This window comes from Pygocentrus nattereri, chromosome 14 (genome assembly GCF_015220715.1).
Source record: "Pygocentrus nattereri isolate fPygNat1 chromosome 14, fPygNat1.pri, whole genome shotgun sequence".
NCBI classification, from domain to species: Eukaryota; Metazoa; Chordata; class Actinopteri; order Characiformes; family Serrasalmidae; genus Pygocentrus; species Pygocentrus nattereri.
In genome coordinates this window covers 6,150,715-6,166,593 of record NC_051224.1, presented here as the reverse complement: position 1 = coordinate 6,166,593, position 15,879 = coordinate 6,150,715, and the positions used below count along the sequence as shown (strand labels likewise).

General features: G+C 39.4%; 1 long non-coding RNA gene across 2 annotated transcripts in view; it reads left to right on the top strand.

Moving 5' to 3' along the window:
- The first annotated feature begins 91 nt into the window (after positions 1-91).
- The window catches only part of LOC108432082, a 32,443-nt gene continuing 16,655 nt past the window's right edge, over positions 92-15,879 (top strand). For both annotated transcript variants that reach the window (XR_001858200.2, XR_001858199.2), the window contains exons 1-2: positions 92-1,050; positions 1,733-1,832. This is a non-coding gene — a long non-coding RNA (uncharacterized LOC108432082). The remainder of the gene's footprint in view (positions 1,051-1,732; positions 1,833-15,879) is intronic.

Here is a 15,879-nt window from a genome sequence, read left to right as displayed (position 1 = left end):
CTGGTATGAGTGGATCAGACACAGCAGTGCTGCTGGAGTTTTTAAACACCTCACTATCACCGCTGGACTGAAAATAGTCCACCAACCAAAAATATCCAGCCAACAGCGTCCTGTGGGCAGCATCCTGTGACCACTAGAACAGACAAAATAGAAACTATAGTGCTATAATGATAATAATAAAAAGAATAATAAATTGACAACTAGACTGACTTTTGTTCCATGTTTTCCAAACTGCAATGCACTAAAACCAACTAAACAGGTCTAATTATGCTTAATTGGAAAAGAAAAGTTTTTCAGTGTTTTTTAAGGACTGACAATATCGACGGACTGCTGACCAGTGAGCTCCAGATAGGCTCCAACATTCCCTCCACAGTGTTCCAGAGGGATAAGTGGCTTAGATGATAACTGATAAGAATATTGACAACATGCTCAGAAAAGCGTATTGTGACAGGATATATCACAAACAGCCCTAAATTGCTCAGCCCTATGGATAGCAAGAGTTCAGTCTTTAAAACCTCCAGCAGCACTGCTGTGTCTGATTTACTCGTACCAGTGCAATACACCATTACCATGAAAATGAGCCACCGCCTAAATAATACCTGCTCTGTGGTGGTCCTGAACATTAAAGCTCAGGATGAAAGGGAGCTGTACTTAATGAAGTGTCTGGTTAGTATAAACTTACAGGGATGATGATCATTTTTATAATAATATTGATTATAATAGCACTTCTGAAACAGTAAAGCAGCTATGGGGGCAAATAAAGGTAAAGCAAAGGGGGAAAAAACATGGTTTACCCATTTACCATGGCTACCCAAATAAGAGGATCCGGTTACTCACACGGGCCTACCTTACTAATTAGCTGATGAGCTGAGTCAGGTGTGTTTAATGAGACAGTGCTGTGGTCTGGAAAGGAACCTAGTTTTTTAAATCCCTTCTATTCGCCATTTCTTGTTGTTCAGGGAGACTCTTTTGGGCTTGGCTTTAAATACATAAATGACTTGGGGTCATTCCGCTATTTTCCATTGGTAACAGTCTGGCAAGGAGTTAAAGGTGAGCTATCTAACGCTACGAGCTCTACATTCCATATTACTCCAACTGTCTGGCTTAAAAATTTATAGCTGTACTTTCTGAAGGCTGTCACACATCCTGTATTTTAGTCACATTCGCACTCAGAGTTTCTCAGCTTCATTTAATGAGTCATTTCTGGCTATGGGCAGGACCATTCTTACAGGCTTTTCCCATTGCGGTGGCCCTGTTTCTGATTAGAATTCACTCACTGCGCTTGCTTTTGAGAACCATGATGAAGGATTGCTCAGCTACTGTTAGGGAATAAAGGTTGGGGGTCTATTTTTATGCAAAAGTTTTGTACTCAACATTTTTAACCAAGCTGTAATTAATGTAAATAGAGTTGTACAATGAGAAGTTAATTGTTTTGCTCAAATACTGATTAGATAGCAAAATCTTGGGAAAAAAAAGGAGCAAAGCACAAAGTATAATCAATACACTGAAAAGAAATCTTATGTGTTTGTACTGTTGCTTTATATAACACATTGTACTTTGTTTTATTTTTAATATAGCAAATTAAACACAGTCTTTGTCATGATTTGATTTCTTTTATTTATGTTCTGTAGTGGGAAATTGTAGAAAATGGATTCCTCTGCACTGTGTGGATGTATTAGACATTTGATTATGGAAGCCAGTCTAAGTCCTTTCTCTGCTCTTGCATAACTAGAAAAAAGCCGAGGAGTAAGCCACACACAATGGCCCAAGATGAGTTGGCCTGTTATGTTACAGGAGTTTGCTAATTAGCTTCTTCCTTCCATGAATAAGAGGTAAGTTCACTCATTCACTCACTGTTTGGATTTTTGTCTCTGTGGGTAAGCAAGTCAGGCTGGCAGACCAGCAGACATTGACAGAGTGGCTGTGACAAACTGCCTTAAATTCATGTGCTGCTGAGGAACCTTCAGAGCCATGAGCTTAGTACATTGACCCTTTTTTAATGTCAAGTGAATGACTGAGCTGTTATTTTTCATTCTAGGAATTTTTTATTTATTTTATTTATTTTTTTACTTTTGGTAGGTCTCTGTGTAATCAGCCTCACCATAATGAAAATGAATGTGCAAAGATTCTGGTAGCTCTATTTCATAATTATTTAATTAATTATCCTTTATTCATTTACACAGTCAAAGCACTGGAGCTATATATGGGTGACCAATGCAGTAATTCAGGTGACAAATAAAGGAAAAAGTAACATAAAATGTCTACAATTGGTGGCGGGCCATCAGAAGCCACCATGAGTCTCTGGAACTGTACTGGATGGATGGAACACCATTCTTCCAAAGATATTCCCTCAGTTGGTGTTTTGATGATGGTGGTGGAGAGCATTATCCAACATATCAGTCCAGAATCCTTAGGTGTTCAACAGGGTTGAGCATTGGTGATTGCGAAGGCCGTAACGTATGATTTCTCATTTTCATACTCAAGCCATGCGGTGACACTTCATGACCTGTGGACGTGGGCTAAGGGTGGTTAGTTCAGGTTCGGAAAGTGGGGGAAAAAAAAGGGTTTTTAGTCTTTTGAGCTTAATTGTCCTCCTCTGAGGGGCTCTGTCATCCTGGAAGGGAGCACTCCCATCAAGTCAGAAATGTTTCATCGAAGGAGAAGGTGATCAGTCAGAATGACTGTGTATTGATTTGGAGTGTCCCCATCCTCTAAGGGTACAAGTGGACCTAAATCAAACTGCCCCTCACTGTGTGACCGAGCCACCGGACCCCTTCTTTGACTGTGTCAAGCATTCAGGCCTGTTCATTTGGTGTGTGTCACGCAGGCACTCACCCACTTGTGGAGAACATGGTGAAGGATGACACACCTGGCTGCATCACTGTTTTTCCGCCTCCCTGTAGAGAGACCTACTATAATAACCCTCTCTATGTAGCTGTGCATGGGCTGTTCTTGCTGACGCAGACCGATTCTCAGTCAGAAGAGAAACAGTTGCTCTTCTATTTTTTCTTACATATCACTCTAATGCACAAGCATCATGGTCACTAAATGTGCACAGTTGACCAATGTTTGCCACCATGTTTACTGATCTTTTCCCAGATGTACCTTTAGTCATTCTCCCTTTTAAACCACCAAACAGTTGAGCCAGTTGAGTATTTGTGACTGAAGCTCCTGCCATTCATGCCCCAGTAATGAATGCTCTTTCAAAGTTAGATGTTTCTTCTAGCATTCTTGATTCAAAATCGAGGTGAACTGGGTCTGATTTTCATTTTATACATGCCACAGGTAAACAATAGGATATGAATTGCTTAATTGTGTCATACAGTACACCTGTCTAGAAGCATCTGCACTCATTTTTTTTCACTAATTTAATAAAAAGTCATATAATTGGTCACACATCTGTATTTATGGATATTTATAGATATTTTAAAGAAAACCAATAACAAATTTCCTGATTACACAAGTGATAACAGCTCTGCAATTCTCATCAAGGGTACAATTTTCCTCTTAATTGTACATGATTGAACATAATTGGTTTCTATCAGAAAGCATCAAAGTAGCAGTCGCATCTTTTAGATTAAAGGAAAATCGCTGGTTAAAGGCAGTTGTGCAGGCTGTGAATCTGCACGAAATGTGAAAGAATGAAGACTAACCAATGTTCTATATAAGCTAAAGTAGTACTGTATAAATTGGGAAATGCATACAAAATATTATATAACACTATGATACTGTCTTTAGATCTCTCAGCACTGGTATCTGTAATCAGAATGTGAAAGCAGCATCACTCCATCCAGACACTGGGATAAAAAAAAAAAAAAACCCTCAAAAAGTATTCTGAGGAGCACAAAAGCAGTGTCAGAAAGTGGAGGCTGTAATTAGGAGAGACCTTGCTGGTGCTGGTATATGAAGGCTTCTCTTCAGTGCTTGCTCAAGCATAGTCAAGACTGTAGTGACGTGTGCAATGCGACATATAAAAATCTTGGATTTAAATTTACATTTCATTACAAACACCAAATCTTGCCATTCCTGGCTGTTTCTGCCATTTTTTCAAGTGGTTGCAGTGCTGTGTGTGAGGGACACGTAAGTCCTACATTTTCTCAGAAACACCAGGTCCAATCTCAGCTGCATCCAACGGGGACAAAATTCAACTGTCTTCCGTGATGTAACAATCAAGAAATGCCACCTAGCCTGCTGCATCCTTACCCTTGAAACAGTGTAGTGACTTATGAGGGAAGCCATAGAGAGACCAACAGTCCCTGTGAAGGAGAATTCTGTGGTTGACCATGGAATAAAGGCGCACCAGTCCACATTATCAAGAGCTCTACATAGACCTGGCCTGAATAGGGAGGGTAGCGATTAAAAGCCATTACTCAAGAAATGTTCATCAAGAAGTATGAGTGACACTATTAGAGTGTAGGGCAATGTTTTATGCTCATATGAGACCAAGATGGAATAATTTGATCATTATTTAAAGCACAATGTGGTTTACAAACCTAAAACTGCTCAGGCTGCAAAAAAATACGGTTCCCAGAGTGAGCGTTTGTGGGGACATCATGCTGTGGGAATGCTTTTTATCAGCGAACAATAAAGATAAAGGCCTATACTCCGTCCTATTGAGAATCTGCAATATTATTTCAAGATTGCAGTCCAAAAAAATGCCCTCCAGCTGAAATGAACAGTGAACTAAAGGGGATGAATTCTTCCACAAGGCTCTGATTGTACTGGTGTTCACTTTAAATGTGTATAATTTTACATATTACATAAATATAGTGTAGGTTGAAGGTGGAAGTGAGCAACAAATTACATTTACTCTTATTGTGCTGAGTAGAATTAAACTAATTACTTTTACTACAACCCCAATTCCAATGAAGTTGGGACGTTGTGTAAAACAAACAAATTCAAAATGAGGGAATATTGGCAAAAAACAATAAAGTTTATCTGTTTGAACTTTAAATATCTTGTCTTTGTAGTGTATTCAGTTGAATATAGGTTGAAAAGGATTCGCAAATCATCGTATTCTGTTTTTATTTGTTTTACACAACGTCCCAACTTCATTGGAATTGGGCTTGTACTTGTAATAAAGAACCTTTACTGTACTGCTTAATTTTATAATAAGCATTACAGAGTAAAATAAATATTCATCTCATAAAACAATTAGAAGAAAGTCCACACACACACCTTCTAAGCCGCTTCTCCCTCGGGGTCACGGGGGTGCTGGAGCCTATCCTAAGGCAGGATACACCCTGGACAGGTCGCCAGTCCATTGCAGACAGACAGACACACACACACAGACACATATAGGGACATTTTAGCATGTCCAAATGGCCTGTGGGAGGAAACCCACACAGACACAAGGAGAACATGCAAACTCCACGCAGAAAGGACCCTGGCCACCCGGCCGGGGAATCGAACCCAGGCCCTACTTGCTGTGAGGCGACAGCGCTACCCACCACCCCACCACTAGAAGAAAGTCCAGTTAAATGAAACGATTCGATTATGAAAGCCAATCAAAATAAAAAAGCTCACAGCCACAAAAACTATACAATTTAGCGTCGATTTGTTTAAAGATGCCAAATCTGATAAATCTGCATCTCGAAAACTCCTTTTCACAACTTAACTTCCACCCTGACAAAGCATATAAGCAGTCAGCTGACTGGCTAACTAATATTCTGTAAACAGGTGTCCTTTTACTGTTTATATTGTACTTTGTTGTTTTAGAATAACAAGTACGGTTGTGAGTTATTAGTCTTGTGTATTTGTTATTGCAAGTGCCTGTCAGCTAGCTACTTTAACAAATGTAAGCATAAGTTCAAGGAGATAATGGGCAGTTGTTTTATTCATTAAAAGATCAATCTGTTACGTGGACTTATTGCAAACTTATTGCCTACTCAAAAAAGTGAACGTGCACTAGTAAAACAAACTAATCGATTTTATCACTCTTTTATTAATATTTGTAATTGTAAATGACAGATTAGTGATCACTACAGTACCAGTACAGTACTAATACAGGGATTGTCAGTACACAGTAATTCAATACAAATATTAATAATTGTACTTCTGGGAACATTTAGATTTTTTTTGTACTTTCCTGAATATTTTTTATCAGTGTAATGATAAATATTTACCTCTACTAGTCAGAAAATGAATCTACTTTTTATTCAGTTATATTTTGGCCATTAATGTTTAGTTACAAACTCCACTTTTGTGTCTAATTTTATTCTCTAGTGCTGGTGACGGCGTCTGTACTGCTTTGCGCTTTATGATTGGTTATGATCTAATAAACTTCAGTTGCTATGCTGATAGACGCTGGGTATACTGAGAAATTCCACTGCAGTTATTCATTCATTTTTCTACTTCTAGTTGATTCTTTGCTTTGTTTTTTTGTTTTTTAAAGCTCCTTTATTTTCATTTGAGTCATTATTTCCCTGAAGAAACTACTTTTAATCAAATATGGGTTTGAGCTACTCTGCCCAACTCCTGCTAATTCTGTGTAGTAGTGGAGTTGATCTACCCCCAAACCTCTACCACAGTAGTTACTTTCAATGACGTCAAAGGTTTGTCACAGCTGTAGTTTAACAGAGAGTGAATGAATTAAACCTACCCTGTGGGTTTTTCCTTACAGCTTCCTAGACCTTAATTAACAAGGGCTAATTCAGCCGAGCTCCCTTAGTTTTTAACTGAGCTCCAACCTCGCCTACACTGCTGCTGTTCGAGAGAGGGAGAAGGGTAGTGAATGCATGTCTAGCTCATTGTGTAGTCCAGATGACCCCAGATTGGTATAAAGAAAAAATATCCGTTGGCTGGTTCTCATGAGACAAATTGCTCTTCAGAAGATAAATGTGTTTTTTAGTTGAAAACATGAGAGAGGTTAGGATTTATTTGTAACCGTAGCTTTATCATTTACAGGAGTCAGTGGAAATCCCTCATACAGGTGGATCATCAAACATGTGAGTCTAGCCATCACAAAAAAGTTGCATTTTCCCATCAGACTGTAATCTCGTAGCATAATGAAAACGCAGTTATGTTCCATTTGCATATTAATTTGACAGCTACGTTGGAATTGCTACGACTTTTCCAAACACTGACATGAATATAGATTATCATATTTATATTCATTCAGCAGGAGGAGTCAGGGCATCTTGCGTAATCCCTCTAGCACATGGAGGTTACCTTCTGTGGTCAGCATGCACAGACAGATAGATACAAATTTTATTGATCCCAAAGGGCATTGCAAGGTCATAAGGCAACAAGAAGCACTGCGTAAAAACACAAGTGTATATATTAGGAGAATATAGAGTTTAGAGGGCACTTTGCTGTATTAGAGGCTGGAGTTTAGAGCACATTTGAACATCGCTGTGGGTTTACAAACGTGTGCTTGGATGCAAGAGAACAGTAACATTTAGACAGTTGTTCTGACCACACAGTCTGACCGCTTAAAAGGCATGTTCTTAAATGCAATAGCAGCACATTCTTACCGTGGCTGTAACATTCCACTTAATGAGTAACAGCAAAGGATTACTCTACTTTTTTGGCAAAAGAACTTGCCCATATAAAAACGTGCACTACTGCGCAAATTTGAGACCACCTGTCATTTAATTTCCTGTCTAAACAGCCACTGAGAACTGTGATTTGATTTTCAGAGGAGATTAGATATAAAATAATTTACTGGCATATTGTAGGGATACATGAAAGGAAGAAAAAATAAGTTTTCAGAACTGGAGGTCAAAAATAAAGAAAATATATAGAAAATTGGAACTGCCAACAAGTGTGCAAGACCTGAAAGACCACTAAAAGATAAACGGCACTTTTATCTCATGCGTGAGTGAGCACCGAGCACTGGGCCACCCCAGAACCCAGGCCTCAGCATCATGGAGCGTGTTTGGAGAAAATGCGACCAACTCCACAGTTCTATGACTGAAGTGTGGAGATGTGGAAAAATATCCCTGAAGTTTTCTTTGAAAAACTTAAAGCAAGCCCCTTGAAAAGACTGGAAGCTAGAATAAAGGCAAAGGATGAAGACAAAAAATGTTGGAGGCTTTTCTGTCATTTTCGGTAAAATGTATATTTTCCAATTTTTTTCCCAGACGCTGAGAAAATAACCTGTACTTCATGACTGTTTTGGCTTGGAATTAAATAAATAAAGGACAATCTATGACTTGTGCACAGCACAGCGTATTTGAAGCCATGCCCAGAGCTTCTTTTGTTTGTTTCATTTCATTGGCAACATTGTCGTACAAAAGTAATACACGACTCAAGGTCGTAAAATTAAACCTGTGAATTCTGGTGGTTATTTGCAGTAACACACCATCACTGGTCTTCTGTCGATACAGTTATATAGCTGAGAATCATTCACCCTGAAAGTGATCAAAAGGGTTCCTCTATTGTTGCAAGCTTGACATTGTGTCAACAGAGGAACCTTTTTCAAAAAGGTTCTTTATAGAACTCTATACAACAGATTCTCCATCAGTCTGAAGAACTACTTGACAGTGTAACCCTTTAAGCATGCAAATGGTTCTGAGTGTTCATGGTTTTTTTATAGTACCACTGTCTTTAATAAAGAACCCTTGAAAAAACATCTTTAAGATAAATACCACAACAGCCTATGTGCTCAGATAAACCAAACTGGGCCCTGTTTTGATTTCCAGTGCCAACCTGTGATGAATTATTTAATTCTCAGAAAGAGGCTGATAACTTTGATGCCGTATACGTCTCTCTGGAACCAGAAAATCATTCTGCCATTGTCAGAACAACACGATCACCTCCTGCTATATGCTTATTAATTGAAGAGGCATATAATTCCCCTTGATATCTGTTGCATGCCAGAGCTCTGACTCATTTCTCATTCTAATCCTGCTGCCTCCAGTCCCAAAACGCCGCCGCTTTTTGTCATTCTCTACAACTTGGTAGCCAATCAAGCAGTGGGATCTGTCAGGTTGGAGTGCTTATACTCCTTGTACGCAGATGAGAGTTGTGGTATAAGCTCTGTAAACTTTAATTAGTTGACTTTACTTTAAAAAAAACACATTGCCTCAAAAAATGTTATGTAGCAGGTTCAAGTTTAAATAACTATATTCACAGATCCACAGAAATAGGAAGGGTTTGCATTGTTTAGTCTAACAAATGAGTAAAGCAAACCCTCAGGCAACTTTGTTTGCACAATAATGAAATATATAGTATTTCATTATTTCATTCTAGATATATATAGTACTGTGTAAATGTCAGAGATCATTTATTTTATTTTATTGTTGTCTATATTTTAGCTTCTATTCAATTTGGTTCCTTTCAGTCTTTCAGAAAATTAACTGCAGGGGTATTTTTCTACACCTCCAAAGTTCAGTTGAAGTTGGTCACGTTTTCTGCCTCTCACAATCCAATTAATCCCGAACACTTTCAGTGATGCTGAGGTCTGTACTCTAGGGGTGTTATCCTGAGAACACCAGCAGCTTCTTGATTTTGCAAATATTCTGCCAACTTCCCAACACAGACTGATATGTTAAGACATGTTAAGTCCTCAGGCGTGCACTGCCAGCACTCGCTCCTCAACCGCACTGATATGCTTTACCCTTCAAGGTCAACTTGCCCCTCTCTTCACTAGGTCAATAAGTACACACAGGCTTATCTGTGAACCCAGGGGCTTTCCAGTGACTCGAATCTCCTATGCAGACAGACTAAGGCCGACGCTTTGTGAGAGAATTAATATTCTCTGTTAGCCAATATTACCTGTTTGATTATTAATTACAATATCTAATCTATTGTGTTAAAAACACCAGCAGACAAGACATACAGAGCACTGAAACAATGTGAGAGGTCATCATTAGCCACATGCTTCACCTTGACTGTGACCAACCCCCAACCCAAATTGCCACACAACAACCCCACTTCCCAGATTAACATTAACACTTACATGTAACTTTAACAACAACCAACAGCTTCCTTTGTCTGAGAGCATGCACATACCATGAGCTTTAGCATTAAGAGATCCTTATTAGTCCCACAATGGGGAAAATTAACCCGTCCGTGAAGTGAAACACCACATACACACTAGTGAGCAAACACACACACACTAGGGGCAGTGAGCACACTTGCCCAGAGCAGTGGGCAGCCTTATCCACAGCGCCCAGGGAGCAGTTGGGGGTTAGGTGCCTTGCTCAAGGGCACCTCAGTCATGTTCTGTTGGCTCTGGGGATCGAACCAGCGACCTTCCAGTCACAGGGCCAGTTCCCTAACCTCCAGCCCCTGACTGCCCATATGCTGCCCACACTTCGGCGAGTCCCTCGCCGCCAGCACCAGTCAGTAGCAGGTCGCTACAGTATGTTGTGCAGAAATGTTGAATGCATGATGCTCAGATCTTGGGGCTGTACATGATATTGATGTAATGGAAACTTGCCATCATGTTCTTTTAAATGATGTTACATGCTTTGTGACATTGTCTGTTACCATTCTGCAGAACCCATCTGACTGCAGATAAACTGTAGCCATTAAAGGGACGAACGCGGTCAGTAAAGATATGCCATGCCGTTCAGCTGTTCTTCAGTGGGTACCAGGACAACATTACGCCCCACCGTCTCTCTGCCAAGACCAACCTGTAATGTTGACGCCAAGCCTTCCAGCTCAGTGGATTCAAATGGCTTCTTTTCACATCAGTGGTTTAATTTTGATGGTCTTATGCCCTGCAGAGACCACTGTTCTTTGATCACTGATAGATTTTTGTTTTTGATTACAATTCACAGAAACCTTTCAAAATGCTCCTGCATTCAATAGCTCACAAAGGTCATTTTGTCCATTTCAATGTTCAAATGAATGCCAATTGCATGTATCCAAAGACGACATGCAGTCATGTAACTCTGCCCCAGTGGTAGCACTACTGGAACTATAGTGGAATTACTGGCATCACAGCTGTAGCATTCCTCTCTGCGAGCAAAGCCATGGTGTTCGCCACTATTTTCTCATAAAGCTGCACTATGTAACACTTAGGAATTTGGAGACCTCTCTGGTGGAATATAATACAGAAAAACATTTTGTAATGTCATTTGTGCTTCAGACGCCTCAGGAGCAGATGAATCAGATGATTACATTGGCATTTAAAGTCATTAAGTCATTACAGGCTACCAACAATAAGAATTATCTACTATTGTCATCATATCATAATTAGTATCATGTTGATTGAGACCTAAACATTGACCCAAACTTCTTTTTGCATCTGTGTTTGTGACATTTATATGTAAAGACATACGATGTGGTCTGAAAACCCCCTTCGAAATCTGACCTGACACCTCTAACTTTTGGAACACAGGCTGGTGTTTCCAGATGGTTTCGTAGAAGTTTGCATTTTGTGTTCCTTTCCAGGAAAAAAAATCAGTATTTAAATTATGCTACCACTACAGCAACAGCACGATTTGGGAAAAGTTGGGAAAGCACTCTGCTGACCGCTGTGTCACAGTGCCATTGCTACTGGCCATGGTCGATTTTTCCATCACTGCTCTGTTGAAGAATGTGTTTGTTGTTGTATGTCTACTGTCATCATGTAACATCAGCATAAATGCTGCTAGTCTGCTGTCACATGTCATATGACTTGTTGGAATTGATCATTTCTGTGTATGTTAGGGGGTGAACATGACAAACAAGAGCTATGGTGCTACTTCTTTATCAAGACAAAAATGGGTATGTAGGTTTGGATAAGTGCACGTTCTCGTATCAGTATGTTCTGATTAATGTAGGCATCTGCAAATTTGTGTTGTGTTTAATATTTTCAATGCCATATTTTTAACTGGATTCATGCTTTTGAGAGAACAGGGCTGGAGTATTAGTAATGCCAGATGGTTTGTTAAATGCTTGTGCTGGCATGAGCTGTGCTTATTGGCAGTAGTTCACTCATGTTTTCTAAGCAGTGAGATGTATGCAGATGTATGCGTTTTGTTCAGTATGAACCAGCTACCCGTGGAACTTACACAGTTTGATTCTAATCATTAAAGTTTGACCAGCTTTCCAGATTTCTGCAGCTTTGCCTCCAGAATGCATCTAGATTGTCGACACCACTGTGAGAAAAACAGACACAAACTTTACCTCCTCTGTGCTTTACAGAGTTGTTAGTGTAGCCTGTATGGAATTCTTCTCCAGGCTTTCACCTTACAAAGACTCATTTTATAAAGTTACCTCGTGAACTTTAAAGATCACCTGTGGTTAAATGCTTAAAGTGTCCAAATACCTTTTGGGCCCACAGTATAAAATTAAACCTCATAAAATAAAAAAAATTGCTATTTGCACTCAGAGATTAATCAGTATTTGGCTCGCTGAAATGACTAGATTTAGAGAGGGTAAGATTCATTTTTGTATAACAAAATAGTATGCATATAATTTCAGATCTGATGCTATCAACACATTTTTTACAGTTCCTTGCACCTGTTTTTCTCAACCAATCACAACCAAATAAAATGGTGCCATTCAAAAAAATAGTGTCAGGTGTACAAATTGGCAAATAGAAAACTATAGAAATGGCAAGTTTTTGAACAAACTTTAAGTTGGCTTAACAAAGCCATTACTGTATCCCAGGTGGTTGCTAAGGTGTTTTTATATTATCCTAGATGGCTAGACCTTTACTGCAGAATGCCATTTGGTTGCTAAGATGTTGCTGGTCTGTTGCTATGTTACCCAAAGTGGTTGTTAAGGTGTTGCTAGGCCGTTGCTATGGTATCCCAGGTGTTTGCTAATACGTATGTATTTATACATGCTAGTATCTATCGTCATTGTCCAAAGTATTTACAGGAGAGGTCAAAGATGTGCTTTACGTTCAATGTAAATTATTCTAAAGGGATTTTATTCTTAACAATTTTGCAGCATTTCTGTTGGTCCAATCAATGTACACTATGTAGAAGACAGCTGCTGAGCTCTAATTATGCAGAAAATTATAAATCTCAAAAACACAAAAATTCTTGGTTTTTTTTTTTTTTTTTTTGGACACTTTCATTTTGAATTTCACTGTTCTCATTATTCCACTATCCATCTCCTACTGTAAAAAATCATGTTTGAAGGAATGCTATACAAAATTCATAGGAGACATCAGTCCCATAGGCACTAGACCATTTTACCCATATAGACTCTGTGATCTTGTTTTATGGTTAGCTTTAAAACTGCAACCTGTGGAAATGATGCAAAAAAGTGTAGAATAATAAAACATGTAACTTGACTTTGACACTTAAACATAATAAAGAGTTTTCAATCTTTTAAATAATAAGTAGCTACTTTTTTATTTTAAACCTAACACAGGCTTGTAATTTGATGCAACGATTTTTGGAATTGTTTTGATGTTTTGTTTACCATCAAAATGTATTCAGATTTTATATACAAAGACCTGAACTTACTGTAGACGTGCCTTTAGCACAGAGCATCTCCGTTCCGTTTCAGGTGTATAAGGTTGTGAATCCATACAGCATCTATGAGTAAAGTTTTCTTTCTTTTCTCTCTCAGATGGTCTTCAGCTCAACCTCTGTCAGAGCCTTAATGGCTTTAAATAAGCCATTAACAGTAAGCCGTGCTGACCTGTCGCAATTATTCCAAACACATACAGATAAGAGGCTTATTTATACATTTAATGTTTCATTTTTTTTAAGTTATGGTGAAAAGATATGTGGCTCCAGCGGGCTGTTCTGCCAAGTTCCACTTATTATGAGTACAAGTAAAAGTGACATTTTGAAAAATTACAGAAAGGACCAGTACATTTCCTGAGTGCTTTTTATATCGCAGTTTTTATGGACTTTGAGAGGCTGTGAGGGGTTTGAGCAGAGGTTCAGAAAATAAAAGACAGAAACCTCCAAATGTCAATCAGCTATGTTTTTTTCCCCAAGACATTCAGTTAGAGAACACAAAAGGACCGTCAAAGTGTAGCGGGGGTTCATCTATCATTTGGTTACCACTAACTTTTCCATTTCCTGTTCGGCTAAATAACTCGCACCACAGCAGACGAGTGCTCCAGACACTAAATTCAGCTTTGAAATGTAGTTTGCAGAGTCTGAAACCTTCAGAGATATGCAAGCTAGAGATATGCAAGCTTAGCCATGCCTGTGCGTACAAACTCATCTCCAGCAGACGGATAAAAGTGTTGCCTAATCCAGGCTAATATTTGTAATAGTTAGCATGTAGTGATGATGCCAGCCTGTCAGTGAAACTGTGGACAACTGTGTGTCTCCATAATAGAGGTGACTCGATACCACTGTTCATGTCTGATACTGATAGCACAACCTTGAGTATCTGCTGATCCAAGCCATTTAAATAACATCACGTTCAAACTGTGAAACGATTATTCTGCTCCCCAAAGGAAGAAATGCATGACTCAGTTACGCAAGGCTGCTTCTTTCTAATTAAACCTTTTAGCAGCATTTTTGATTGGTCTGCACCATTTAGACATTTAAAATGAAATTCAACCGTGCGACTTTCAACAGTGTGGCCTATACCTCAACGACATATCGAAAACAAGACCATAACTTATAAAAGAACATAAAAATAACATTTCCGCTATAAAATGTACAGTGAAACACGGCAGACATGGCATATTAAGACATTCACAACTAAAACTCTAGGTTATTACACCTGATATCAAATTAGCTGCATTACTAGTTCCACACAGGTCACATGATGGCCCAATCCTGTTTTACCCCTTGCCCTAGCACTCCGTTTTGTGGTAGGGTGTCCAGATATTTGTGGAGATACAGGAGTTTTTCAGAGGCTCACAAGTGTCATGAGAAAAATAGTCAAACTGGCCAGATGGCCAGAAAGAAACCCACAAATGTATTTTCTCAGTTAAAAAAAATATGATAACTATTCTGTTGTCTTAGTTTAATGACGATTCAGTGGATTGTGGTCATTTTCTTCATAACAAGCATTTAAAAATCGCTAATAGTATGCTAATGTCCCGGTAGCTAGCTAGTTATTTTACCCATACCACCTTAAATAGTCCAGCAGTATTGACGCCTGAGGTGCTAGAATGTAACTGTTGCTCCATTTAAGGTGGAACAGGAAAATGAGAATGAGAAGCTCATGAATAGATGACTTCAGCTTCATATGACCAAAGATTTAGGGGTGGATGATAATAAATACATCTTTGAAGGCACATGATACCCTAAATTAACTAAAGCCCAGCAGTGAAGAGCTGAACTTTACCCTCCTCTGCTTTCACTGCAGACTGGCAGGGTCCCTACAGAGCATCCCTAGGTTGTCTCAATTCGTTGGGGAAGATTTCAACCACTACTATTTGTAACTCCGTTCCAAGGGACGAGGAGACACTCAAAAACAAGGGGTAGGTGTAAAAATAAGAAATGGGATTGGACCAAGCACTACTGACAGGTCTTGCTCACTCACTGGGGGCAGTCGTGGGCTGGAGGTTAGGGAACCAGCCCTGTGACCGGAAGGTTGCCGGTTCGGTCCCCTCGGCTGACAGTCCATGACTGAAGTGCCCTTGAGCAAGACACCTAACCCCCAATTGCTCCGCGGGCGCACACTGCTCCGGGCAAGTGTGTTCGCTGCCCCCTAGTGTGCATGTATGTGGGTGTTTCACTGCAGGGAAGGGTTAAATGCAGAGGTCTAATTCCACAGTGTGCAAATATGGTGACAAATGGTTGTAAATTCAGTTCAGCTCAAGCTACTGTTCACCTGACACATGCTGCTCATCGGTCTCCTGATTAGGGCTGTAAAATAGCCAAAAATGAGGAACATATAGGTTCCAGCCTTTTACTATGTCCATAACAGGTCAAACCAATATAACAAGAATGCTACATCAGATTCCGCTGCCCCTCAAATGTTCCCCTCCACAAATCACATCCTCAGGAGCCACATTCTCTAAGAATGATTAAATTGGGGCATGAGACTTTTCACCTATGTCTCTTTCTA